The 27,185-nt window shown below is 40.5% G+C and overlaps 1 long non-coding RNA gene across 1 annotated transcript in view; it reads right to left on the bottom strand.

The window, feature by feature from the left end:
* Positions 1 to 12,935: 12,935 nt before the first annotated feature.
* LOC135416880 (uncharacterized) overlaps positions 12,936 to 27,185 on the bottom strand; it is a 129,905-nt gene continuing 115,655 nt past the window's right edge. Inside the window, exons 3-4 of the long non-coding RNA XR_010431794.1 lie at positions 14,477 to 14,565; positions 12,936 to 13,333 (exon numbers count right to left, since the gene is read on the bottom strand). This is a non-coding gene — a long non-coding RNA (uncharacterized LOC135416880). The remainder of the gene's footprint in view (positions 13,334 to 14,476; positions 14,566 to 27,185) is intronic.

Here is a 27,185-nt window from a genome sequence, read left to right as displayed (position 1 = left end):
AATTAAAAAAGGTGAAGGAGTATTTAAAGCTAAACCTTTGCCAATAGTAAGTTAAATATAGAGAAAACCACACCTGAGAAGGGCAATAGTGTACATGTGTGTTTATAGGTGTATGCACACATAATATCCATACACATGCTCAGACACCATCAAAATAGGAGCTTCAGACTGATAATTATAACGATTTCAAAATCTCAATGACATTAATATGTATATTGGAGTTTTTAAGAGATTTCACCTCCTTGAGCCTCTGTATTATACACAAAAATAATAATGACCTCTACTTCCTTGTGGGACAACTCATCAGAAATTTAATTAGACCAGTCACTGTTCCATTAATGTAAAACTAATGAATTGGGATCTTACAGCCAAATTCTATCACTAAATCTGCTTTTTCAGCAACTTGTCCTGTAAGTGCAGATGCTTAAAGAGGCAAAATGACAAATTACCACCTTGTCCCACTTGCAAACTTTTAGCATTAACATCCATTCTGCCAAGGGAACATTGTTCACAGGGGACCTGCCAGGCACACTCACTTCCAACACCAGCTTTGACATCTTTCCAGACTTTCAATCCCAGGAACACTAATGAGGCTGTTGCAGTCCCAGTCACAAAGAAGGCCAGGACAGTGGCAGCATGTGCCTTCCAACAACTCCACAACCAAATCAAAATCCACGCTAGAAACAGTGGGTAGGAAAGAATCATATCAAGAAATACCCTTACATTATCCTCTTCCCCTTGAAAACTTTGTCCTGGATAAATGAGCCCTCCAGACACTTGTGAAGAGTTTCCACACATCCAGAACCCCGGCTGGAATAGTCCATGTAGCTGTACAGCTGGAACAGCTGGCCAGGATGTGTTCCACATGTGCTTCAGCTGTGCCAGGAGGATGCAACGTGTCTGAAGCACAGCCCATCAGATCGGTGCACACAAACCCAGTCCTGCCCAGCTGAGGCACTTTGGAGCCAATACACAGCAAGTTATGGTTTGGTAATTCATCCCTCGCTTTGAGCACATTTGGAGCCAGCATCAAAACCACTTAGAAACTACCCATACTACTCAAAAGTGTTTGCCTCTCTACCTCACTGAGACCTCAATTATTTTTTATTTCTTCTCTCCACGGTCAAGAAAGCAATTTCAGTTTATTTAGTACTTAAACAGTAATAAAAGCAAAGTCACAGGATTATCAAAGTCATGTTTCCAGCAAGGATCTAACAGGAGAAATAGGCCATATGGATGGCCAAGGATATGGCTGTAGGCTCAGGCAGGAACAGGCAAGTGAGAAGCCAACATGAAAATGGACAAGTCTGGCATGTCCTCCAAGGGGAATGAACACCTCATTCTGTGCAGGACCTTGACAGGCAAACGCTGTGCCCACACTGCCTGTCCTTCTGACACCAGCTGGGCTGGGAGTGTGTTCCACTCACTGATCTCAGCTCTTCACGTGCCTGCAGGAAATCACATTTCTGAGGAGATCCCGGGAGATTTTGATTTCAGTGTTGTTTCTATTACATCTTGCAGGTGTAAAAATTTGAAAAGTTCAATTGCAATCTCACTGTTCCTTTCCCAGAATTTTTTGCACGTATGGTCTGGAAAACAAAAGCCCAGCAAATCTCTGCTTCTCAGCAGTGGGGCAACTTTCCAAAAGGTCTGTGCAACAGCTCTGGTTGTATTTTGTCATCTCCTCTCTTGCTTGGTACCACACAACTACTGTGGTCCTGTTACACAGTATTAGAGGAATTTTTCTGCAAGAGGTGAACATGGTGTTAGTCTTGGGGGGAGAAAAAAAAAGAAGGTATAATCCAAGTTTTCATCAAGATGTTGTCAGCCACAAGTTTCCTCTGTTTTCATCTCTGCAGCTCAAAACAGGTCACGAAGCAGAAATATTTCTAGGAAACTGTTACCATTTTGTTTGGGCTGTAAGAAAGCACTGTTCCATGCTGCTTGTGACCAGCTTTCTTCACAGGATCAAACCAAATAAATTGCAGTAATATATATAACAAAGCAGCATTGGCCTCTCTGAGAAACACGTTCTTGCAAGGCTTAAAACTTGCAGCAGCTGCTGAGCTGCTCTAGCATGAGCTGCTGCCATGCCTGACCTTGGCAGAGATTAAAGATTGTAAAAGAAACTAAAGTAGATGGTAAAACAGGTTTAGAAATATGAAGAGGTTATGTTACTTTTTTCACTCCTGAATTTATTCCAGCATTTGAACAGATTAGCATAAAGCACAAGCTATTGTGCTGGCCCCTAAGCAGGCAGAAGCTGAGGAAGTAATGTAAATTACCTGCCACTGAAAGTGAAAATTATTTAATGCCTTAAGAACACTTTACATGATTTCAGAACCCACCACTGTCTCTGCTGTATGATAATGAGAGTTCAGCTCCAGGGAGTGGCAGTTTTTTCACAGAAAGGGCTTTATTAAGTTATTATAGCCCTTCACCTGGGCCCTTCCCTATTTTTAGGGATAAAGATTTTTTTTTTATTTGGGGCAAGGATCATCAGTAATGTTGTTTTTTTCAACATTATGTAAAATGCATTTGCCACTACCTGTTTTCAACAGGTGAATTCAAAAGGCCAACGGGAGCAAGTGAAGTGTTTTCAGTCTGTTGATCATTTCAAGACAAACTGGAAAACTGCCCGGATTCAACCTGATGGCAGATGTATTTATTCTCTATTTGCTTGTTCCAACACAGCAAAACAGGAGCTGATGTGCTGCTTGCATTTCTGCCTGGGGGACAGAGGCTTTCCATTGTACTTAATGGACCATCTACAAACAGAAAATTAATTTGGCAAGAACTCGCTGATGCTGTGGCAGTCAGAGGAGTACAGTCCATTTTGAAAGTAATTAATCCAGCCAACAGAGAAATAAAATATTAGTTGTTTGGAGCATGAGAACTTTGACACATGGAAAGCAAGAGAAACAAAGCCCTTCGGAAAGATCTGAGCTGCAGAGGGACGTGTCACATTTTGGAAATGGTGCACACAGCAGAGGAGTTAACATTTCCAGGAATGGAGCAGGGATGAAACATCAGTGAAATAATATGCACCTAAATCTGTTTAAAGCTGTGCTGTCTAGCAAAGTCCCTTCTCTGTAGCTGCCAACACACTTGTGTTCCCTGACAAAAACGAGGGGCGTGTTTCTCTCAAAAAGACCCAGTTGATGAACTACTGGAATCATTTTGCTTTCTCACTCATACCTGGGGATTTCCTTCCTGTTTGTCTGCGGTCACCAAGAGCACAGGGAGCCCTCTGATAAAGAGCAGTAGCACATTCCACTTCTCTCTGTATCCACGGCTCCGTGGAACAGAGAGATCCTTGATGCCAGGATTTTCAGGCATTTGAAACCCTGGATTCACAGCACTGCAGAGAATTTCACTGGCAGTTCCCTCCTGAAGGGATGCACATGTTTCCAGCAAAGATGGATTTCAAAGTCAGGTCTGAGTCACACTGATTATACATCCAGGTCTAGAAGCTGAATTTGCTTAAGCAGTGACTGGACACTAATGGATAATGAGGTGAACAGTGGGAATACTGATGGCTTTCTAGTCTATTCAAACAGTGGCATGGTGAAACTTCAGTCAAAATTATATTCTACAGAGTTTTCTCTGATGTGTTTCTAAAAAGCCATCTTGAACACAACTATAAAAATAATTTTACCAAGAGGTAAAAATCAGCATACACAAAACTACAGAACACTGAAGTGCCAGAGAGAGGAAGAGGTGCATGGATAGATAGCCAGCCATCTGAATTCGTCCTGCTTCCATCAGAACCTTCAACTCTGCTCTGAAAAACAAGCATAGGAGATGGGTTTAACATCCAAAAAACCTTAGGGTCATATTTTCTCCAATTTTAATCGTCAAACACACTCTCAGCAATTCTGTGTGTTGACTCCCTCTACACTGCCCCTTTAATTTGGCTGAGAAGGAGGTGAAAACAGCACTTAATGAACCCATGGAAGCAAGGAATAAAAGCAGTTTGGCACCTTGCACATCCCACGCTTCAGCTTGAGAAAAGTTCCACCTGAGGGCTAGAATCAAATACAACAGTGAAGCTGTTGGTATTTTTTGGCCTATAACATCTTCACTACTGGGAATGATACATCAGCCACTAAGGTCATAATTTCATTTTATGCAGTCAAGCTTTGATGGCAAGCCAATCTATTTATTTCAAATAGAGCAAAAATGAAAACTGTCATCGAAACATAAATGGACATCTAACAAAGACATCTTAAAGAATTTTTTTTTTCTCTTAGTGTCAGGAAATACTGTATTTTAATATGATCTCTGATCTCTCACAACCAGTGCAAAATAAGAAGCCCTTTAGGAAACAGTTTGATTCCCCAGAGAGACACACTGGCTAAAAATAACCTCTTGGTCAAGCAGAACATGGATTAGCAGCTCAGCTTTTCTTTGCTAGGCTACTACATATACTTTGATGAAAGTAGCAACTTGGAACTTTTAGAATTAATTTATACATATAGACAAGAGCATTTTCCCCTCGAGGTAGATGCAGTGAGACACCATGAATTCATCAAAGGGCACTCTCTCTGTGCTCCTCACTCTATACACTGTGGCTTTCTCATCACCCTCTGAAGACAGGCATATCTTCCCTCATTAAAAAGTGGCAGAAAATTACAAAATAACAGTCTAACTTCTAATGAACAACTTGCATCCACAGCCAGCTGAAGGAAAGAGATTACAAAGCAACTTTGGGAACAACAACCATTAAATCAACCTAACATTGATTCCCCCTTTTTGCAATGAAATTCATCACAATTGGATTTATGGCCACGTAAAAGTCAGAGTCAATCACTTAACAGGATTCTAAAAATCTGCTAAAAGATCACTACTCAGAAGCCAAGATAGAAAAAAATAATCTCTGAACTTCCATCTCATGGATGGAATTTAAACTGTCAGTGAGGGTGTGAAGCAGCACAGGCACAGATGAACAGATTTGGCTTCCACGGGAGTAGAGGAAAACTCATTTGCAGAGAGTACATTTGTAAAATAAGTACACAGCGTGTATCCTAATTGTATAAATCCAAAATAATAGCCCAATGAGTGGGAGACAATAGTGCACAGTTTACATGACAGATTTCTTCATCATCCAAGTGCCAAAGCGCCTCAAGAAAACGGTGGTGGCATTAAATAAGGATATATTGCTCTTACTGAGCTGCTAATAAACAGCATGATGAAATGGCAGTTTGTCCAGTTCTGAGACTCACACTTATAAGCCACAATGCTTATAAATGGAAGAAAACCAAAGCATTTCATATATTCTGTGGCTGTCACCTCCAGCAATAAATGAACACAGGCACTCCGCCTGGAGATGCTCAGACACAGCTCTCCCCACATGAGAAACAAAAATATGGTTTTTTATATAAATAGGTGTATCGTGAAGTCGTAAGATATCCAAGTTCCAAGACCTGAACTTGGGTGTCAGGGTCTCTTTCAGTGGGATAAGGGAAACGAGAAAATTCTTAAAATTAAATCTTTTCAGGCCATTTTGTACACGAGGTTCTTCTTCTCTTTGGGCCAAGAACAAAGGAAGATCCATCACCTTTGAGAGGGGATGGCTTGCAGCCAGTTGGGATAAAGGGAAAGCCCCTTCTCAGAGAAAAGAAATCTTTTTAGGTAAAAATGAATACATTAAAACTTATCTGAAAAGGGTGGGGATTTTGTGAAACTATAAAATGTATGGAATTAAAATTAAAGGTGTCTTTTTCCCTGGAAAGTTGGTGTGGGAAAGACCCAACATGTTGAATAAATTCTTCCTTGTTTCTTTGTTCCCTGAGTTTATGCCATCTTTCAAAATTTAAAGAGAAGGATATTTCCCACACCTAGACTGAAGAGGAAATCTTCTGCAGGGACACAGAAATGCACACAGATGTACAACTGAGAAACATTTTGGGATGTGGACCTTAAAACACTAAGGTCCTAATCCTGATAAGTATCTCAGCAGTGCCTGAAAGGTTTGTCTGAGAGCAGGATCGAGTTTTGGCAATTAAGCAGTTCTACAATATGTTGGACAAAATCTATGGTAATTATAAGAGAACTGGCAAGGCTGGAGTGAGGAAGGGAAAGGGAAATCCAAGTTTCCTCTTTTATTTTCCTAAGCAGAGGCAAGAACCTAATTTGCTTTTCCTGCTGCTGCAGATAATTGCTGATTTTTCCTGGTTCATTTCGTACTCTGCTCCTTAACAGATTGTTAAAACCCAAAGACAGCAATCAAAAACCATAAACAACAAACAGCAAACAAACAAAAATACCCACCAAACCTAAAGCAAAACCAAACCCAAACAAAACATTCACATCACAACCCAAAAACCCCCTAACTAACCAGCCCTCAGGAATTCCATAACAGCGTGTTTGTCAGGGAAGTGAGACAGGGCACACCAGGGAGCTTCAGTCAAACTAAAGCTCTTCTCACAAACAAGAGCACGAGAATTATGGAAGCAATGATTACATTTACTGATAAGTGCTCTGCTTATTAGAAATCTGAACAAAGGCAGGTGTAGGCCCATGTCTTCAGCCACCCCAGAATTGTCTAGAAATAGGGTCAAAAAAATCCTAGAGAGAACCAAACTGCCAGAAACTTATCCCACTTCAGCTGTACATATTCCCTAGGGAGATAATGTTGATTATTAATATTATCTGAACTGAATATAGAGTACAATACAGTACAATATATAATACAGTGGAGAGGACAGGGTTTATAAATATCTGGGGTTTGTTTCTTTAATTTTTGCCCAGCTTTATTTAAATATTAAACCTCTTGGCAAACAAACATTTTAATAAAAATAGCCTCCTCATTAAATCTTCCTTGTGCATATATTATTTAAAACCCACCCCTCTTTCTACTTAATTATGCAACGACTTATCCATACAAATTCTATCCAAAAACATCCAAGCCTAGAAAAATCTCATTTTGTTAGAAAAATTGGAATTTGAATTTTTTTTTTTTTTTAAGCTAACAGTTTAATTCTGAAAAGCTTAACTTTCTACAAGCATTTTATCAGGCAAGGAGGGAAGAAATCACCCAAGCATGGTGCCAAGTGAATTAATATTTTTAATTAAAATTTTATCATCTAAAAAGATTGAGGGCTTATTAATGAATTCAAACATGTTTATAGGATGGATTTTGATTGTGTGTGTATTTGCTCTTTCTCGGTTGATGAGCAAATGAATCTAATATAAAATTAAAGTCTTCATTATTACTGCATTTCTTTCCCTAGTCAGCATTCTGCTTCTCCCTTTCTCCAGGTCAGGGCCAATACCTACTGACAACACAGAAACCCAGAGAGTTGCTGGTTTGGGTAAGTGTGGCCACAAGGGAGATCCTGCTCGGGAAATATTTCAGCTTCATGTGTCTTCCTGAACATTATCAGCAACAATATGAGCTGGGGGAAAAACTTGGACAGCAGTTTGGACTTTGTTTTTTCATACAGAGCTTTCAAGACCTTCCCATCGAGGCACTGAATGGAAGCACAACCCCCAAAATACACTGATATGGACAGGGCTTATCTTAGAACAGTAATTTTTTTCTCTCATTTTTGGATTTAAAGGTCAAGTCACCCAAAAAGCCAAACAAAAGTAGAATTTCCAAGGGAAAGACTCTCTTTGTTTAACCTCACCTGGGGTGAACAGGCTATTTTCAAAAGGCAGCTTCACCATTTCTACCGTTCCATCGTCTCACTGGTAAGGCAGAAAGGTGCCAAATCAACACCTGCCAGAGATCCTGAAGGTACAGATTTCTCACCTCAGAATAAAATAATAGGTGGCAGTGGGTGCAGAGTGAGTTTGCAGACAGAAACACCCTCTGAAACCACAGCAAGCATGGAGGTTTGTTGAAATCTGCTGGAGGCAGGAGACAAACTGTAGAGTTTTTAAAGATTGGCATGTGTCAGAGTAACATATACATTTAGCAAGAGATTTTGGGTTTTCCTTCTTCTTGAGCACCCAAGGTACAGCTCATATGTTATCTGACCAGTGAATGAAATGGAGACACTTCTGTCCCAAGCATCCTGACACCAAACCTGGGGTGAGTTGCAGAAACATCCTTGCACTCCCTGAGGGCTGAGGCTGTCCCTGCTGCCCTGGAGCCCCCCAGACACAAGAGCTGGCAATAACCTGTACCAGAGAGAGCAGATCCTTTAGGGCAGGAAGCTCAAACTTCTCAGATTAACCTAAGAAATAAAACTAAAACAGACCCTGGAAAGAAGCACCTTTCACTTCCATAATAAAAAATAGTGTTAGATAACCACACTGTATAATACAGACGAATAAATTCCTAACTTGGTCTGTTCTTTCTGCCAAGAAGCTCAATACACCAACATTTAGAAGTTATTTCTTGAGTTGTACCCAAAAGAGCCATAACAGCATATCACAAGTCCCTATCCAAATAAGCTCCTGGATATAAACAAAAAGTATTTCAGCAAAAGTATAGGCAGTACATTACAAATTTTTTTTCATGAGCTTTTGTTCACTGGGCTTTGTTTGTTTGGGTTTTTTTAACTTATCTCTTCATTTTTTGTTAGAGTTTGAGGAACTTGCTTAAAGACAAGGATGCAAAGTCTTTGTATTCAGGTCTGTGGCAGGCACTTACAGATTATTCAATTTTTCTCCTTTTAACCAACATTGCCAAAGAAAGAGTAGTAAACTCAAGATGGTGTTTAGGTTTGTTTTTTTTTTTTTTAAAAAGTAGTGTTAATTAATGAACACATATAAACTTGAACATAATTGGCAAGAGCAACTAGGAAGGATGTATTTTCAGTTTCCATCTCTCATGACTTAGAAGCATCCTCAAGAGCAAGCAGAGGCTGTTTTATATCCCAGGTATTTATCCAGATCATTAATAGCATTCTGAAGATCAATACCTGTGAAATCATATAACATTTAATTTCTTACTTAACTTGCCTGAACCAGTGTCACTGCAATAATTCAGATGCGCAACAAAGAGGAGAATATAATCTTATCTCTGGCTCCACTGCTCCAGGTAACTAAATTCTGTGCAAAATAAATTCGCTACAGCTGTTTCTACAAGTTCACAATATGCCTGGTGATTGTCTTTTTTTTTCCATAACACCAGCATTAAGCACCTGATCCAAATCCCACATAAGTCGATGGAGCTCTTTGTGTTTACATCGATAGATTTGGAGCGAAATTCCATGTCAGGTTCTTGCTGTTATCTCTGCAAACAAGTACAGAGCTTAGGCAGGAAGAAAATAAATTTCTTTCCTCCTGAATTCAGAACAGTGGGCAAACTACAACACTGCTGGTAGATTGTCTTTTTTTTTTTTCCAGTTCACTCCAACTTTCGTAGTCCAACAGAAAATCCTCGAGATCGGCGTGAGCGCCGAAACCCCAGAAGAAATCAAAGCAAGGCAGTGAGCTGTCTCTGAACTCAGCTCAGCTACACAGAGCTGAGCAAGGTAAAGTCCTTTAGAACAGTATAAACAAGCTAAGTTCAGAGGATAACATAGGCAAAAAAAAAAATAAAATTATAAAGCAGCCCGACGAGCCCTGTGTTTCCTGAGAGTAACCCACAAAGCAAATGAGAAGTGCTGGCTGGAAATGACCTCTGCCAACACAATTTATATTGACAGAACCTCCAGATCTTGGATTGGGGGTTTTTCTAACATCAGACATTACTAATAGTTTCCTATTTAATAATTTTAGACACACAAAATCCAAAAAAGAGCATTGTACCAAAACACGTAGATAAGATACACACGAACTCCTCTGACTCCCTCTGAACCATTTAAACACTGACTATAAAACCCCCTGTGCTAAAGGCAGGTCTACTTTTGTATATATAGAAATTGCATCTCAAACCCCACATTTCTGAAGTTCTTTCATAAAGAGTCCTCAGATAATTGTGTTTCAAACAACCCTCACGCTCAAACCAACCTGGAAATCCGGCCCAGAGCTGGGAAAGAGAACAACAGAAAAGGATCAAAAAAGAGAAAAATCAGCAATGAGGGTAACAGGCAGGAGTAAAATACTGGTACAAACCCACCCCACCCCACCCCCTCTCTGGGGTATGTTTCTTCCTTTACTGATATATCTTGGTATGATACTACCTTACTTTGCTCTCACTGTTTTATTCTTACCTTTGCTTTATTCTCTCCCAAGTATTAAATTGTTTCCAAGGAACGCAAAGAAACTCTCTCCAAAAATCAAACTTGATGGATGAAAAGGAGAAATGTAATATGATACTGTAAGAGGAGATAAAGTAGGTTTGACAATTTGGGAAACAAAACATGTAATCAAGAGAAGTGATGCAGAGGCAGAATCTTAGCTGACTTAATAAAAGAATATACCATATTTTAAGAAATCATTTTAGGAGGAAAGCAGCAGGTGGTGTCAAGTAATACCAATTTACTGAGAGCATCCTGTGCTTTTTAATAAGCCAGTGCCTTACCAGCAGCAAAATCATTCAGATGAGAACAAATGGTATTGTGGAAAATAAGCCAGACTTGACAGTTTTATATTAAAACAAAAAATAAATAATGCATTAGGAAGAAAAGGAAATTGCCAGGAATTGAGGACATTTGATTAATATATTTTATGGTCCACTTATATCATGGTCAAGTCCATAATATTTTCTGTGAATTTTTGAGATTGCTTTATAGCTTTCTAGCAAGAAGCCCACAGGATTCAATACAACACCTGCAGAAACTTCCAGAAGATTTTCGCAGACAATCTCGAAGTTAGCTAAAAAGTTCGGTTTTAGTCAGTTAAAATTTGGGTTTAAGCTAGTTTTAAGCCAGTTTAAAAGACCATTTAACCACTGGAGGTTGCTTGAATTTGCCCTCCCACACGGAAGGAATTTTATCTTAACACAAATGTCCCCAGATGAAGCCTAAACCCTCCTGTTTCAGTGAAGTGACTTACCAGGATGGTGAGCAGTAACTGGATGACTAAGAACAGAAATGAAGTTGTCTCACCTTTATCTGCTATGTTGCCATAAAAGCTACTGCTTAGACACATCTGATGTAAGGCAAAAAACAGTTAACAATTTAATGACTAACAATTAAAACCCACAAGATCAATAGGTAAGTTGATCCAATCCATTCCATCCTGCTTAGAAATTAATAAACATAACCAAAAAGGAAACCTCAGCTCCTGCCACTTCCTCCCCCCCCTTTTGGACCAGGTGCAGCAGCCAACAGTGACTTACTATTGATTAATCCTTCAAAACAATTATCACTGAACAGTTTGGGAAAGGTCTAACAGGTGGGAAATATAAATTGCTTACTGAGGTTTTTGAGGGCATTTGGACCCTTCAAAGCTGTCTGCTGTTACCTGTCACCTAGCACTAAAAAGATCAAAATCAGAATAGTGTAATAAATACATTATACATTTATCTTGCCTTTTTTTTTTTTTTTTTTTAAGATTAACAGAATGATATGATAGGTTAGGATTATTGATTGACCCTCTAGGAAGGAAAAAAAAAGCCACAGACATGGCCAATGGTTTGGCCAACACATCAAGAAAAACATTACTGTGATTTGTATGTGTCCTTCCACTGGCAAAGCACTTGCTGAATATACAAAGACATAATGTATATTTACTTACTCCTCAAATAAATTAACAGTAAGCACTTCACCAGGCCTTTTAGGTCTTGGCTGGCTCTCCCCTTCACGATATATTGCTGCACATTAGCATGGACTTGCTGAGTTTTCCAAAGAAGAGGAAAAATTTCTCATTTGTCACCCAAGCTCCCCCCAGAGTACTCACACTGGCTGCTGACTCAAAGGGCAAGTGCAGGTGATTTCTCACACATCACTTGTTCTGGCTGTTCATCACCCCCCTCCCAGTTTCCTCAGGGCCTCCAGCCAAAGGTGCAAAGCAGAGAGAACTGAAGGAGTAGGGGGATGGCACGTGGTGAACACCAGGGCTCAGCGCGAGGGAGAAACATCAACAGTCAGGGGAAATGCTGACTGCTGAGAGACAAGTGAAACTGGGAAATAAAAACTGGGCAAAGGCATAAAGAACTGTGGGAAATATCCCTCTTTTTAAATTTAGAAAGATGGCATAAACTCGGGGAACGAAGAAACAAGGAAGAATTTATTCAACGCGTTGGGTCTTTCCCACACCGAGTTTCCAGGGAAAAAGACACTTTAATTCCATGCATTTTATAGTTTCTAAAAATCCCCACCCTTTTCAGATAAATTTAACATATTCATTTCTACCTAAAAAAGTTTCTTTTCTCTGAAAAGGGGCTTTCCCTTTCTTTCGATTGGCTGCTGGGCATCCTCTGTCAAAAGTGATGGATCTTCCTTTGTTCTCAGCCCAGAGAGAGAAGAAACCCCGGTGTACAAAAATTCTCACATGATCCAAAAAAATTCTAGTTTTTAGGAACTTTTAGATTTCCCTTATCCAGCTAAAAAAGTCCCTGATACCCAGTCCGGGACTTGAATATCTTACAACTTCACCATATGCCTATAAAACCACATACTTTTATTTCTCATAGAACCACGCAAGGCAGAGGAAAAAAAGGTGCAAGAAGTGATTTTTCAGAGGATTTTACTCGAAGTGAGGCAGCAACACAGTTTAGCAGTGCAGAATAAGGGGTTGCATACTTCTGGTTTGTTTGATGTGCGATATTTGACTGCTTTGGAAAGTCATATTAAATATTTTACTCCATCAAAAATCTTAATCTACAACCTCTCCCAAATCTGGTTTGTGATATGCCAGCAAGTTAAGTGGCTACATAACTTCACTGCTTCACTTGAGTTCAACAAGTAGCTGCATTCAAAATCCACAAATATTTGTAAATAATATCTTGCAGTTTCAGGACATTTGCTATGTGACAATATAAGAAGAAAGGCAGCTTTGTTAATATAATTCTGTCTGATAGAAACCTTTTATGTTAATGGATTCTCTCCAAGTTTTGATAAAATGCTATTCACATGAAAAACCACTGAAAACATACAACAAGAAATGAAGTAGGAACAGGTCTCTACTGACTGAGAAAATAGCTGTAGCTGAATGATTTTAATTATATGTATAGTTAATTATTTGTATTAATACATAATAATACAGATGATCACTGTGTAGGAATGAAAAGCACACACATCATGTATTTATTTTAATGATTCCTCTCTCATCTATTACTTTTACATGCCCCAAATTCAACACATTTTTCACAGTTCAACAGTGACTCTGAGGAAACCGTTGCTTTAAAAACATTTAAGCAGTACAGACTTATCACACGTGATATTTTCCTGTGATGAATCTGAGTCACTTCTCTACATGTTATCCACATTCTACCAACAGGAAGGAAACTCAAATCTATGAAGTCTCTGCTGTATTTCTCTGCAAGGATCTATAACAAAGAAAGTTTTGTTGGAATCACACCATTCAATAAGTTAATTAATGCAGACTACTGGAAAAGTGAGGGGAGAAGAGCTTGATGAAATGGGGAGTCATAATGACTGTAAAAGTATCCTTCTCTCCCATTTAACCACCCTCAAGTCATATTCCCTGAGCAATTCTAGGATTGCTCAGAGCACAGCCACAGATGCAATGTGGCTTCTGGGTCCCCTTTGCTGCCATTCTGGACCAGAAAAAAGGAAAGTTCTATGTAACAGCATCCAGGGGGAGTGGGATGTGGTGGTGTCCACGGTGCTAATGCCACCACCCTTCCTCACCATCAAGATCTGCTGCGCTCTGTTACATGAAACACTTTATTATTCATTTAGAAACACACAAAAGTTTGGCTTCAACGAGAACTTCTGATGTTCCATCATTCATTTTCTGATCTGTTCCAATATTATGTAACACCAAGAAAATCATTAAATTAAAAAAAAATGTCTGTTCACATTCTTTGCTCCAAATTGATTCCCTTCAGTAATTTCTAATCTGATGCTTCAGAGGTGAAATGAGCCATATTAAATGTCTCTACGTGTCTGGTATAGACAAGATGTCTCCAGAGGCTCAGACAAACAAGCTGAACCCAGTGCACTCACAGCTGGCACAAGTGCTGCATCTTTGCTCTGAAACATGGAACTTTTTGTCTGAGGAGGAGGAAAAAAAATGAACTTTCCCAAGAACTAAAACTTCTTGACAGAAGACAGACTACCTTTTGCTGAAGGTCAGGGGATTATATGTTGTCGTTCCCCCACCCCAGATTTAAACTCTGTTCTCAAACATATCAGTGTTCGAGGGTGATATGTACAAAAAAAGAGACTGCAAGCATGAATTCCTTCTGATAATTATATAGTACAGCAAAAAACACAGGAGTAATTTGAAAATTCGTCAATTATGTTTTTGTTGAACCTAAATATATATCTGTGTGTGTGTGTATGCAAATATATATGTGTGTGTGTAAACACAAATGTGTGTATATACAAATATGTATTTGTATGTATACAAATATATTTTATATATACACACAAATATATATATACACAAATACATATATACAAATACATATATATAAATGGATGATGTAAGAGTCCACACTCACCCACTTGCTTCTTGTGCTAATTTTTAAAGTATTTTCCCAGTAGGATCAGAAAGCACCCAGTGCAAAGAGGGATCATTCTGGACTTGGCACTGTGAAAATCCATTAGTAACAACACATTAGTTGGAAAGCTTTAAAAAGGTTTCAAAAGTACCACAAAGCTTCACAAACTCCAAAGTGCACTCTTGGTCACCCTTCTTGATACATGGACATGCCTAATACACAGACTCAAAACACACCTGTGTGGAAATCCTTAAAATATCTGCACCATGTTAAAAGGAAAACAAAGCCCACACAGATCAGTTCTGTGGACAAGAAACAACTCCATCAAATTCTGTTTGCTTTTGCATTTGGTCTCATCTCAAAGCTCAGTGGCTTCACTGTGATATATCTGCCTTCTACTAAAGCCCTTGATCTGGGCCCCAGCACATCACTAAAGCTCCAGGGGACTGTTTGTTTGTATTGTTTTTCCTTTGTAAGAGGTTTGTTTTTTTTTTTTCCTTTCTTTTTGCCCTTGTTTAAAAAAAAAAAAAAGAAATTATTATTTCTTTCTATACAACAGCATGTGTGAGAGTACCAGTTTCAAACATGATTTTTGAAACTTGTGAATTCCTACCAACCAAGAGTGGCAGCTTGGATGTAAATCTGCTTCCAAGCTGTGTATCAGAGCTGACTCTTCAAGTTGAAATCTGTAAATACAGCTAAAATATACAAGCCAATTACTTTTTTAGGCAAGTTATCAAGTAGATGTAGAAGTAAAATCAAATCAGATAACCTGCTGCATCTTAATTACCAGCAATATTCTCTCTTGCTTATGAGACTCTAAATATTCATTAATTCTGAGCAATTAGCAATAATGAAATGAAAGTGTGTGAAGCTGAAGTTTGGAATTAGGTATGTCAGAACTCAGTAAGAGATGCATGAATTCACTTCTGCACGTTTTCTCTCAAGAACCCTTCGTGAGCACCACGGTGACAAATTATTTACTGCAGATATCTGGGGATCAGGGCACAAAGGCTGAAGGAGCTCCCAAAGCAAATGTTTGTCCTGGACACAGGGTGGTGACAGCTCTACATCTCAGTGGGTTCAACTCAAAGTACAAGAACTCAGCTCTCCATTCCCAGTGTGCTCAGGGCTGCTAATACACTATGCCAAAAAAAAAGTTGAGTGGTCTATGCCAAAAAAAGTAGCAAAAACCAATTAAATAGCCAGGAACCATTTGTTTATATATCCTGTTAAAGCCAAATAAGCCTCTGGATCTTACTTGCATAAATTCCCCATTACTTGGGTCTGTCTGAATTGCAAAGTATAATCAGTTTCTCTTCAAAAGTATCAATAAATGCAAATACAGCCCATGAACAATTTGCTGCACTTTTAGAATAAGGTGTAATCCAACCTTCCATAAGTATCTGCTGTTAAGGCATCAGTGACATAACAGATTGTGATTCATCAGGATCATAGATTTCCACAACTTGTAGTGCATAAAGTAACAAAACCAGGAAAGGGAAACCAGAACCAAAACACATAATTCGGTGTACAGCACTGATTTTCCTCAACCCGCCTTATACAAAGGAATTTAAGATTCTTTTAGACAATTTTATCTTTTCTAATAAACTAATGCAACTTCATAAAAGATTTTCATTATTGCCATGACCTAAATTAATGACAACTTAGGTATGTGACCATCCAATTTTACCCCCAGAAGCATCTCACCTGCGAGAGAACTATTTTTACCGATGTTGATATTAAGAATACAAAAACGTGAAAACTCTTGAACTTTTAAATTCCTCCTTGGAATTGGAAATATATTGGGACTACTTATGTAATTTAGTGCTACCAATAAGAACACTAATGAGAAGTCCCCCAGGAGATGTTAGGGAATAATTTCAAACACTGAACCCTTTGAATAATCAAATTTCTTTTCCTAATCGTCAGAGGCACCTCTACTTCTACAGAAAGACTTGTTATGTTACATTCAACTTGGAGCTTAATTAGAAAGTAGGTTACCAAGGGCAAAAGCTTCTGGAGGTATTATAATTTCTCTCTTAACTTTCAGTGATTTGATATGATCTGTGATAGTTTAATCAAGAAACATTGCAAATTGGGAAAAATATTCTTTGCAATGACATGAACAGACCACCCTCTGATTCAGGCCATTTTTACAGACAGAGCAAGGTGTCACAACTACCAGGTTTATCACTTAGTGTTCCAAGTAATGGAATTAGATGCCTTCCCAAGACCTTCATCTTCTCAATTTCTCAATAAAGGTTTAGAGAACACACCACCTGCTTCCAGGTGACTACAGTTCCTCCACAACCACAAACTTTTGCTGACTGAGCCAGTTACTTGGTGGCTTCTTCCAGGCAACACACAACAGCTTCTCCTTGAAGAAGCAAAGGTTTGCTTTATGTTTTCTATTTCCACATTCCCAAGTGAAAATACCTAAGCACAATGCTTTACTTCCCTGGATATTTTACTACTTTCAGTCTTCACACCTTAACCTCTTTCAGTTTGGGTACTTTCTCTGCACTAGTAATGCTATATTTTTTCCATAACTTAGAGATAGATAGGTAGATAGACAAATAGATGTATAGTGACATGGTAAAGTAATTTTTTGGTACAGAACACCTGCTTAAGCATTCTCTGGGTCAGGTCTTTTCATAACATGAAAATACAAAATTTATGCCTGTCTGAGCTGACTCTTTGTCACACTGTATAAAGTATCACTGAGAGAAACACAGTCCTGCATTTTCCTTCCAAATTAGGCTCCTTTAAACTGTTATAAAGTTAAAAAATACATGATAGCTTCCCCAGGACTAACAGTTCAAACAATACAATTTATGTTTCATTGAGATACTTCAGAAATTAATTCATTGAATCAATTATTGTTTACATTGAAGTATAAAACATATGGTCCTTCAATGATTTACTGAACTATTCTTCTGGAATTCTGCTTTGGGGGGAAAAAAAAAATCATATCAGAATTTTAACCAAGATAATTTAGAAAATTGAAATGGAAGCTGGAATTGAGCAGTAGCTAAAATGCCAGTAACACAGTGAGCCAAGTCCAATTTAAAACTCACCAATCAAAAGCAAAAACTATGAATTAAGTCACCTCCCTCTCTCCTGCCCCACTCCTTTCACTGACATCTGCTAAGGAAAATCAATCCTAGCAGAGAGCAGGATGAAAAAAGTGCTTTTATGAGTTGGTCAAGAAACTCTTCCATATTTTTTTGTAGAGACTCCCGACCCTACAAACGTGTCCCTGATATGCTGATGATGAATGGATGAAAATCCACTGCAGGTTGCACCACCGGCCATCGATCAGTTGAGCTCCAGACACCAAATACCTTGACTTTTGCTTCTAAAGTTACTTGGCTGTGGAAGTCTCATTTACTCCCCCAAAATTACCAAGATTTGCTGGTCACACAGTCAGCTTCTTCGCAGAGGTCACTGTCAGAAGAGCATACAAATAATCACCAGTCTCCCTGACAGAAGAGAATAAGAACCCAACTGATTTTTAGGGTATCTGGGCATAATTTTTGTAACCTTTGTAAGACAAATTTTGCTAGACAAAAATAAGTGGCTCATGGAGGTTTCTCAGGTTTGCTCCAGTTAAGTAGATTATTCTAATCTTTGAGCTAAGTAGAGGTGTACTGTGTTACCACTGCATGGAACTGCCAAAAATCAATTTTTGATACTCTTACTTTCCTGAAACTTTGTGAATATTGTTTGGTTTTCTAATTGTTCCACTCCCAGTGTAGTCTGTGAGTTAGTCTTTCACGTTGTTCTCATTAACTTGTTTTAAGAGCTCCCATTTCCTGCTTAGGTGGAATGTTTTATCAGCTGTGTCTTCATTAACAAGTCATGGGGAGCAGCAGCTGAGCTTTGCCGAGTAAAACTGTGGGTGGTGAGCAGGCCCATGATGTATTTTTTTGAAGCTTCTGCTTTGCACTCTTCTCCTCTGGCTGTACACAAACTCTGTCTGTGTAGGTGCCAGCTGCTAAACATTGTGAATTAAACCTTGCCCTACAAATTTTTCCATGAGCTCTATAGGCAGAATGGTCTAAGAAAAAGATACAAAGAGGAAAAAGAAGCATCAGTTCAGTACGTGTTCCCTTCGTGTGTTTAGTGGTTCAGGCTGTTGGATTACAAATAGCTTGACACACACAGGCAGCCAAACCAACTTTGAAACCCATTACAAGTCCCTGAAGTCACTGGCTTTTCTATAAATTTTCCCTTCTCTGGTGAGTGTGATGGATTGGTGTGCTGGGCTCTGCACAGCCCCACGTGCCTGCCTGGCAAAAGGGTTAAATAGGTAATGGATGTTATTCATACAGAAAACTTGTAATTCTTCCCAGAGAAAAAGGAAAACCAAAGCAAACTAACTCTGCTCTGCAGGGATGTTTAACTTCTCTTCTCTGGCTGCTTATCCACGTCTGAAACAATCCACTTTTACCTCAGGGCAATGCATTATTGAAGAGAGAGCACGGTGTGGGTTAAAAGCTGTGAGACTGCCTTAGAGGAGGCTGATTGGCTTGAACCTTTTAGAGCCATGAATTTTGGAACCTACACCACTGGAGATTTACTTCCATTTGAAAGCTCAGCTCAGAAAGAAGCCTGTTTCAGTCCTGGGGACATTTAATCTGGGATATTTTGGAGCTTTAGGTAGTTTCTAAATCTGGCAGAAGAGCTGTGTGTCCTCCTCCCCACCACATCCCCCCTGGGGTTTTTTGGGGATGAAGATTCACGTGGTTGTCAGTACCTATGCAACACAAACTTCTCATGGAAAAGTTACCTTACAAATGTATCACTAAAAATTCTATAAGAATTAGATATTACTGCTGTATAGGAACACTTCATCTGGCCTAGAAACCACTCCAGCAATGCCCCACCAGCTGTGATCTCCACCTGGGTACACCAAACACCAAGTGGGGATCAGTGGTTGTTGTTTGGTCATTGCCAAAAATTTGGCACTAAGGTTTTGGCATTTAAAAGGAACAACAGTCTGGAAAAAGCATTTCCTAAGTGGGTTATGAGCAGACACAGTTTTTTTAAGCAGATTAAGAACCAAGTTTGTGCCAATTCAGAGGGATGCAGTACAGAGCTGGACTGCACACGGGTACAGAAAAGGAAAAGGTGGTTAGGTTACACATATATGTACTTTGCTATGCCAATTCAATCATCAGAAAATGGGAGAAAAAGGCTCATTTTTCATTGGGAGATTTCCATGAGGAAATCTTTTCACTACCTAACTAATGAAAACAGCAAGTAAATGTGGCAGGAAGAATGTAGCAACGAACCATGGGAGTTGTGGTCTCCTGGGTTCTCAGATAATATTTGATTGTCATTGGTTAGAGGGTCACGTGACATGTTCAGGTGTGGTATTTAAACCTTGGCAGTTTGAATAAACGGTAATTCTGCTCTGGCACTTGTTCGTGTCTGAGTGGGGTTCGTGCCTTGAACAGCACCTCAAATGGCAGTTTGATAAGGGACTTCAGCAGGTTACCGGCAACCAGGAGCAGCAGCTCTGGGGAACCTGTCCGGGGGTGTCCATATCGCCAAAACCAAAAGGAAGAAAAGAAAGAATTCAGCGCGCTGGGTTACCTCTGCAAAAAGGAACAAAAAAGGAGGAAAAAAGGACCAGAAGAAAGGACAACAGAGCTTCAGCACAGAGGTAACCAAAAATTGGCGAATATGGGAGTGTGGTTTACCCGTCAGGAGGGAAATACTCCAAAAATCAAACAAACAGCTGAAGCTATCTCTCAACTTTTACAAGAACAGAGTATAACCATAGAAGAAAGTAAGTTATAGGACTTGTTATATTGGATTTCATTGCATGAACCTGCACTACCTCTGACTGGACCTTGTCAAGTGTCATCTTGGAGGAAAATAGGGAACAAAATTATTGAAAAACCCAGTGAGGGAAAAACAGACGCCCTCAAGAATTTGGCTACATGGAAAGACATTATGATAGCCTTGAATAAGCACTACAGAAAGGCAAATGCACCCGGGAGAGTGGACTCCCCCCCCCTTCACTCCTTTCCCCTCAACCCCCCCCCTTCAATCGAGTGGGGCAGGGGGAGAATGCACGTTGGTCAGAGGGGATGGGAGGGAGGGGGAGCCCCTGGGGGGAACAGTGCAGTGGCAGCGTGTGGTGTGAAGGAGCATGGCTTGGGGGCTGACAGCATGAGCGTGGCAGCAGGCGGGGATGCTGGCTTTATGCCAGCGCCCATGGCTGCAGTTGAGACCATGCCACACAGAGCAGCAAGTGGTGGTGCTGGAGCCGAGGACTGTTACAGAGCAGCGTCTACCCCTGGACCGTTACAGGGTGACCGTTACACGGCGGTTGCACAGTCAACGTGCAGAAGGGGAGTGGCACCGGAGGCACCGCCATGTTGCCCCTGCCGTGTGCCGGAAGTGAAGCCGCCACCCCCAGGTTCAGGAGTTTTGCCGGGAAGGGAGGAGAATGACTATGATGGACAAATGGACAGCGAGTCTATAGAGGACACAGAAGGAGAAACAGCTTCAGGATTGGGTAGAGGTCCCTCCATAGGTTTATGGGATAAATGCAGGGAGGAAGCATCTCGTGCGGGTGATTGGAAAGTGGTAAATGCGTGCCCTGTTATACATCGACCCCGGCAAGGCCCCCAGTACCAAGCTTTATCATACGAGGTGATCAAGGATTTAAGGCAGATAATTAAAGAGAGTGGTGTCTCCTCACCCCACATGTTTTCCTATCTAGAAACCCTAAGTAGCACCCACGTGTTTGCACCCCATGACTGGAAGGCACTACTAAAAATGGTACTAACCACTACACAATTTAGTGTATGGCTCACAGACTTTAGAGAAAGCTGTAAGGCTTATATTAATGACCAAACTAATGCTCAAACGAGAATGACTTATGCTCAATTAGTCGGGGAGGGGGCATATTCAAAGCCCGAGTCCCAAATAGATTACCCCCGAGAGATATACGAAGTAATCGCAAAACTTGTATTGAGAACAGTGCGAAAGCTTCCATGCATAGACAAAGACTCTAACCTATCCTTTTTTAAAGTCTTCCAAGGGTCCACTGAACCTTACCCCAAGTTTCTGGATCGACTGCAGGCTTCCTTAGAGAGACAAATAGATAATGACGAGGCGAGAGAGATGCTCTTCAAGCAGCTCACCTATGAAAATGCCAACTCTGACTGTCGAAGGGCCCTGCAGTCGATCCCCAAACGCGACCAGTGCACATTAGCTGAATTGGTCTGAGCTTGCCAGGATGTCGGGTCAGTCAATCACCACACAGACTCACTAGCCACAGCATTAGCAGCCAAACTGCGTGTACCCGAAGGGGAAAAGGAAAAAGGCAGTTGCTTCCGATGCGGAGCAACTGATCACATTAAAAGACACTGTACTAAAAAACCCCCAGGGTACTGCTCTCGATGTGGTAAAGGAAAACACTGGGCTAGTGACTGCAAGTTCCAAGGTGGTATAAAAGGGGGGACTAAACCGCAGGGAAATGGGAGACAGGGCGCGAAGCCGCGCGCCCTGACCAACCAAACAAATACGGCTTCAAACAATATGCCAGCGATTTGCTCGCCGCCACCTCAGGCAGCACTGGGTTGGACCTGGTCTCCAGAGAACCAATAGTTTTAACATCTACTGCAGTGGTTTTGATACCCACTGGAGTCTGGGGACCTCTGAAGGCGGGAATGCATGCCTTACTAATTGGGCGCTCACCAACTACCATGATGGGTATATTCATTTTACCCAGAGTAATTGATCCAGATTCTCATAATGAAATACAAATTATGGCCTGGACACCTGTGCCGCCTTGTTATATACCAAAAGGGCAGCACTTAGCCCAATTAATTCCTTTCTATAGCACTTTCTCCACACAAAAGGGTAATAAGAGTACTGAGGCATTTGCAGGCACAAATCCCCAACAGATCTTCTGGGCCAAGTCGATCTCTGCCTCCCAACCCATGATGACATGTCATATTGATGGGCGTAAATTTAAGGGTTTAGTGGATACAGGAGCAGATGTGTCTATAATTAAAGACTCTGAGTGGCCATCAGAATGGCCCACTGTGTTCCCCGCCTCAACCATCTTGGGGGTGGGGGGTATGCAAAGACCTAGACAGAGCAAGCATCTGCGTACGGTATTGGGACCTGAGGGACAGACTGCTAGGATTGCACCCTTCATAGTTCCCATTCCGTGTACCTTGTGGGGAAGGGATTTCCTCGGTCAATTTGGTACCACTCTACAGATAGCAACAGCAAACAATCAGGTTTTTCAGTAAGGGTCATTGGTCAGCCGTTCCATGAACTTATCAAACTAAAATGGAAGACAGACAACCCGATATGGGTGGACCAATGGCCCCTGAAGAGGGAACGGCTAGGTCACCTGCGAGACCTTGTACAGGAACAACTAAACGCTGGACATATAGTACCAACTTCTAGACCATGGAACACTCCGGTGTTTTGCATACCCAAGAAGAGCGGTAAATGGCGTTTACTACAAGACCTCAGAACAATTAATGCAGCCATCGAGCCAATGGGAACGCTGCAACCAGGACTTCCTTCCCCTGCCATGCTACCTGCGGGATGGCCACTAGTAGTAATAGACTTGAAAGATTGTTTTTTTACAATCTTTTTACATCCAGAAGATGCACCCCGCTTCGCCTTTTCAGTTCCAGCCTACAATCATGCGGAACCCATGCAAAGATACCACTGGACAGTACTGCCTCAGGGCATGAAAAACAGCCCGATGATTTGTCAAACAGTGGTAGCCAACATCAGACACCCTGTTCGAAAACTCCACCCTTCAGCCATCATCTATCATTACATAGATGACATCCTGATAGCAGCAAAACACGGGACCGAACTACAATCCACCTTGACTGCCTTAACTGACGCCATCCAAAAAGCAGGTTTGCAGCTTGCCCCAGAAAAAATTCAACGCACCCAACCTTGGACCTACCTCGGATGGAGGATCACTCAACAGGAAATCATGCCACAACCACTGACTTTCAAAGTAACGGACACTATGACCCTGAATGATTTGCAACGGCTTTTAGGAGCCATTAACTGGCTAAAGCCTGTCTTGGGGATCACAACAGAGGAATTGCACCCTCTCTTCGAGCTACTTAAAGGTGACCCAACTCTCACATCTATTCGATCCCTAACCCCAGAAGCAAAACAAGCTCTGGAAGTATGCTCCCAAGCTGTCAAAAACAGGCAAAGCAGACGACGACACCCTGACCTGCACATTCGCCTCGCCATCATATCCAGCAAGTTCCAACCTTTTCCAATGGGATCAGGCAGAATCCGACCCTTTGAGAATTCTAGAATGGTTATTTCTTCCCCACTCTCCACCTAAGACTGTTTGGACCATTAATGACATGCTTGCTAAGCTCATCATGAACGGTAGAGGACGTCTGCAGGAGATGGATGGAAGAGATCCTGAGACGATCTACATTCCAGCCACAAAAGACAACTTAGACTGGCTTCTTGCAGAGGACGCTGTGTTTCAGACTGCATTAGCGGACTTCCACGGTAATATTTCCATTCACTTCCCGAAACATAAACTCTGGGCGGAAATAGGAAATCTACCCCTGATGGCCACGCGTCACTGCAAACTACGACCAGTAAATGGAATCACAGTCTTCACCGACGCATCTGGACGGTCGAAAAAGGCCGCTGTGACATGGAAGAACCCTGCCACAGGACAATGGGACAATAAGGTACAAACCTTGGACCAAGGTTCTGTACAGGTTTTAGAACTAGCAGCTATCCGCATGGCATTTGAATTGTTCCATGATCAACCTATGAATGTTGTCACAGATTCTCACTATGCAGCAGGGTTGCTCTCACGTCTCGAAGCCTCCTTCCTTTGAGATGTCACTAATCCTCACTTATTCACAGAAATTCGTATCATATGGTTTCTTATCAACCACAGAAAATTTGATTTTTACATAATGCACACTCGGTCACACACAGAACTTCCAGGACCCATAGCAGAGGGCAATCAAAAAGCTGATGCAACTGCTATGGCAACTACAGTTCCCAAAATTCTGGAACAGGCTAAAGTCTCACACCAGTTCTTCCACCAAAATGCACGTTCATTAAAGAGACAATTCAAAATTACAATAAACCAGGCCAGAGACATAATTATGTCATGCTCTGACTGCCAGCGAATTACCCCAATGCCAGCTAAGGAAGGGGTTAATCCCAGGGGCATAACAGCCAATGAAATCTGGCAGACAGACGTTACACATATAGCTGAATTTGGTAAACTAAAACATGTCCATGTTACAGTAGACACACATTCCAGATACATTAATGCAACAGCACACACGGGAGAAAAAGCCAAAGACGTTATCAGACACTGGCTCAGTTGTTTCGCAATCCTAGGAATTCCAAAAACCATAAAACCCGACAATGGCCCTGCTTATTGTTCTAAAAAAATCAAAACATTTCTCACAGATTGGGGGGTGCTCCATTCCATAGGTATACCGCACTCACCCACAGGACAAGCGATTGTAGAAAGAGCTCACCGTACACTAAAAGAAATGCTTCAAAGACAAAAAAGAGGGGAGTCGGTATATAGCCCCCAGGAACGCTTATGGAAAGCGTCATATGTTCTAAATTTCTTAAACTGTGATGATACAGACCATAGCAGGTATGAACGCCAACATAAAACTCAAATACTTTCATCTTCCAAACCACCAGTTATGATCAAAGATCTAATATCTGGGCAATGGTCAGGACCAGTAGATCTCATAACATGGGGAAGGGGATATGCCTGTGTATCCAAGGGTACCAAATTACAATGGGTCCCTTCTAGATGTGTCAGGCCTTATATTAGCCCTCCACCACAACAGGAACAACCACCAGAAGAAATAAGTGAAGGATTTGGATTAGAAGAAACATGACCAACAATAGTAAACACATCACAGAGAAAAAAAAAAAAAAAAAAAAAAAAAGGAGGGAAAGAGATATGGGTCTGTTCCCTATGTGTGTAAATCTACATTAACATTTCCTTAAAACAGGGATAATCACAAAGAAGCAATAAATGATACAACAGAACCAAAAGAAACATATAAACAGTAACCAATGCAGAACCAAAAGAAACACATAAACAGTAACCAATACAGAACCAAAAGAAACATATAAACAGTAACCAATACAGAACCAAAAGAAACATATAAACAGTAACCAATACAGAACCAAAACTCCATGAGTCAAACGCAATAAAGGGTTTAAGTGTGCATGTGTAAGGGAGAATGAAACGGTGGCCACCGGAGTATGAATGAGAAAGTTGAGTGGACGCATGTATGTGTGTGTGAACTCAAGTACACTTTATAGAAAGACATCTTAAACACTTCTTCAAACAACACCACGTCAGACACATCTACAACCCAACACATTTCCCTTTTTAGTAAAGATGATGCCATTACACAAAGTCACCCTCAGATAAAAGTTTATCCACACCTACAAACCCTGGGTAATTTGAGATTGTTTGAATATTGCACGAACCAATAAAGTTGTAAACAGTTCAATAAAGGCCTTGTGATGATAGGCCCTGTTTTTTATAATTAGTTGAAATAAGATTAGTTATAATAAGAATGTTAAAAATGCATTGTTTCTCAACTTGTTAATAAAAAGAGGGGGGAGATGTGGCAGGAAGAATGTAGCAATGAACCATGGGAGTTGTGGTCTCCCGGGTTCTCAGATAATATTTGATTGTCATTGGTTAGAGGGTCACGTGACATGTTCAGGTGTGGTATTTAAACCTTGGCAGTTTGAATAAACGGTAATTCTGCTCTGGCACTTGTTCGTGTCTGAGTGGGGTTCGTGCCTTGAACAGCACCTCAAGTAAAGTATTAAAAAGCCTAAGGAAAACCTCCTATATTACTGAAAATACAGCAAATCTTGTTATCAAAGTCACTAGTGCTCATGTAACTCAAAGCATCTTCTGCTCAGACACTTTTTCAAAGAGAGTAGTAATAAAGGATTTAGAGATAAGCAAAAAATAAAAGACCTTAGGGTTTCCCAAAATGAAAATAAATGTAACTGCAAGACAGAGACACGTCAAAGTGCTTCCAGAATGCTCCTGACTGAGGAATAAAAATAAATAAATGATATTGGTACAGTGTTTCTCTTTTCTTTACCAATTTCTGCTTATTACTAAGTACCAGTTACTCTCACATATCAAAAGTTCAAACAGGTTAGGATTTTCATCTTTGGGTTCCTTTTTTCATTTTGCCTTTGCATCAGTGAAGTCACAAAACAAATTATCCCCTCCCCTAACAAGAACCAAGGACTCATTCCACTGATGGAGAAGCCTTTCTGCAGATACCACTATTTTCATCTGTATTGATTTCATTCCAAAACCCTTTTAAAAACTGTATCAGTGCACAGTCCTAACAACATTTCTCAGAGATACCAGTGTGAAATTAGAGAAAGTATCCAAGAGAGTATTGAAGGAACAGTTCAAGTTACCAGTGTTATCAAGATTCCTTTATAATATTAAACTAGTCTTAAATGGAATTTCTCATTATCTCTCCCAACTGACCCTCAGTTGGATTTAAACTTTTTTTTTTTCATTACGATTATCTAGTGACTAAGAAAAATAGGGAGTCATAAATCCATAGTAAAATTTTGGTCCTATTTTCACAGGTTTAAGGAGTTTAGACCGAGGTGACCCTTGGCCACACTTCTG

Source organism: Pseudopipra pipra, chromosome 7 (assembly GCF_036250125.1).
Source record: "Pseudopipra pipra isolate bDixPip1 chromosome 7, bDixPip1.hap1, whole genome shotgun sequence".
Classification (NCBI taxonomy): Eukaryota; Metazoa; Chordata; class Aves; order Passeriformes; family Pipridae; genus Pseudopipra; species Pseudopipra pipra.
The sequence above is the reverse complement of the archived record's forward strand: the minus strand, read 5'-3'. Positions and strand labels throughout refer to the sequence as shown.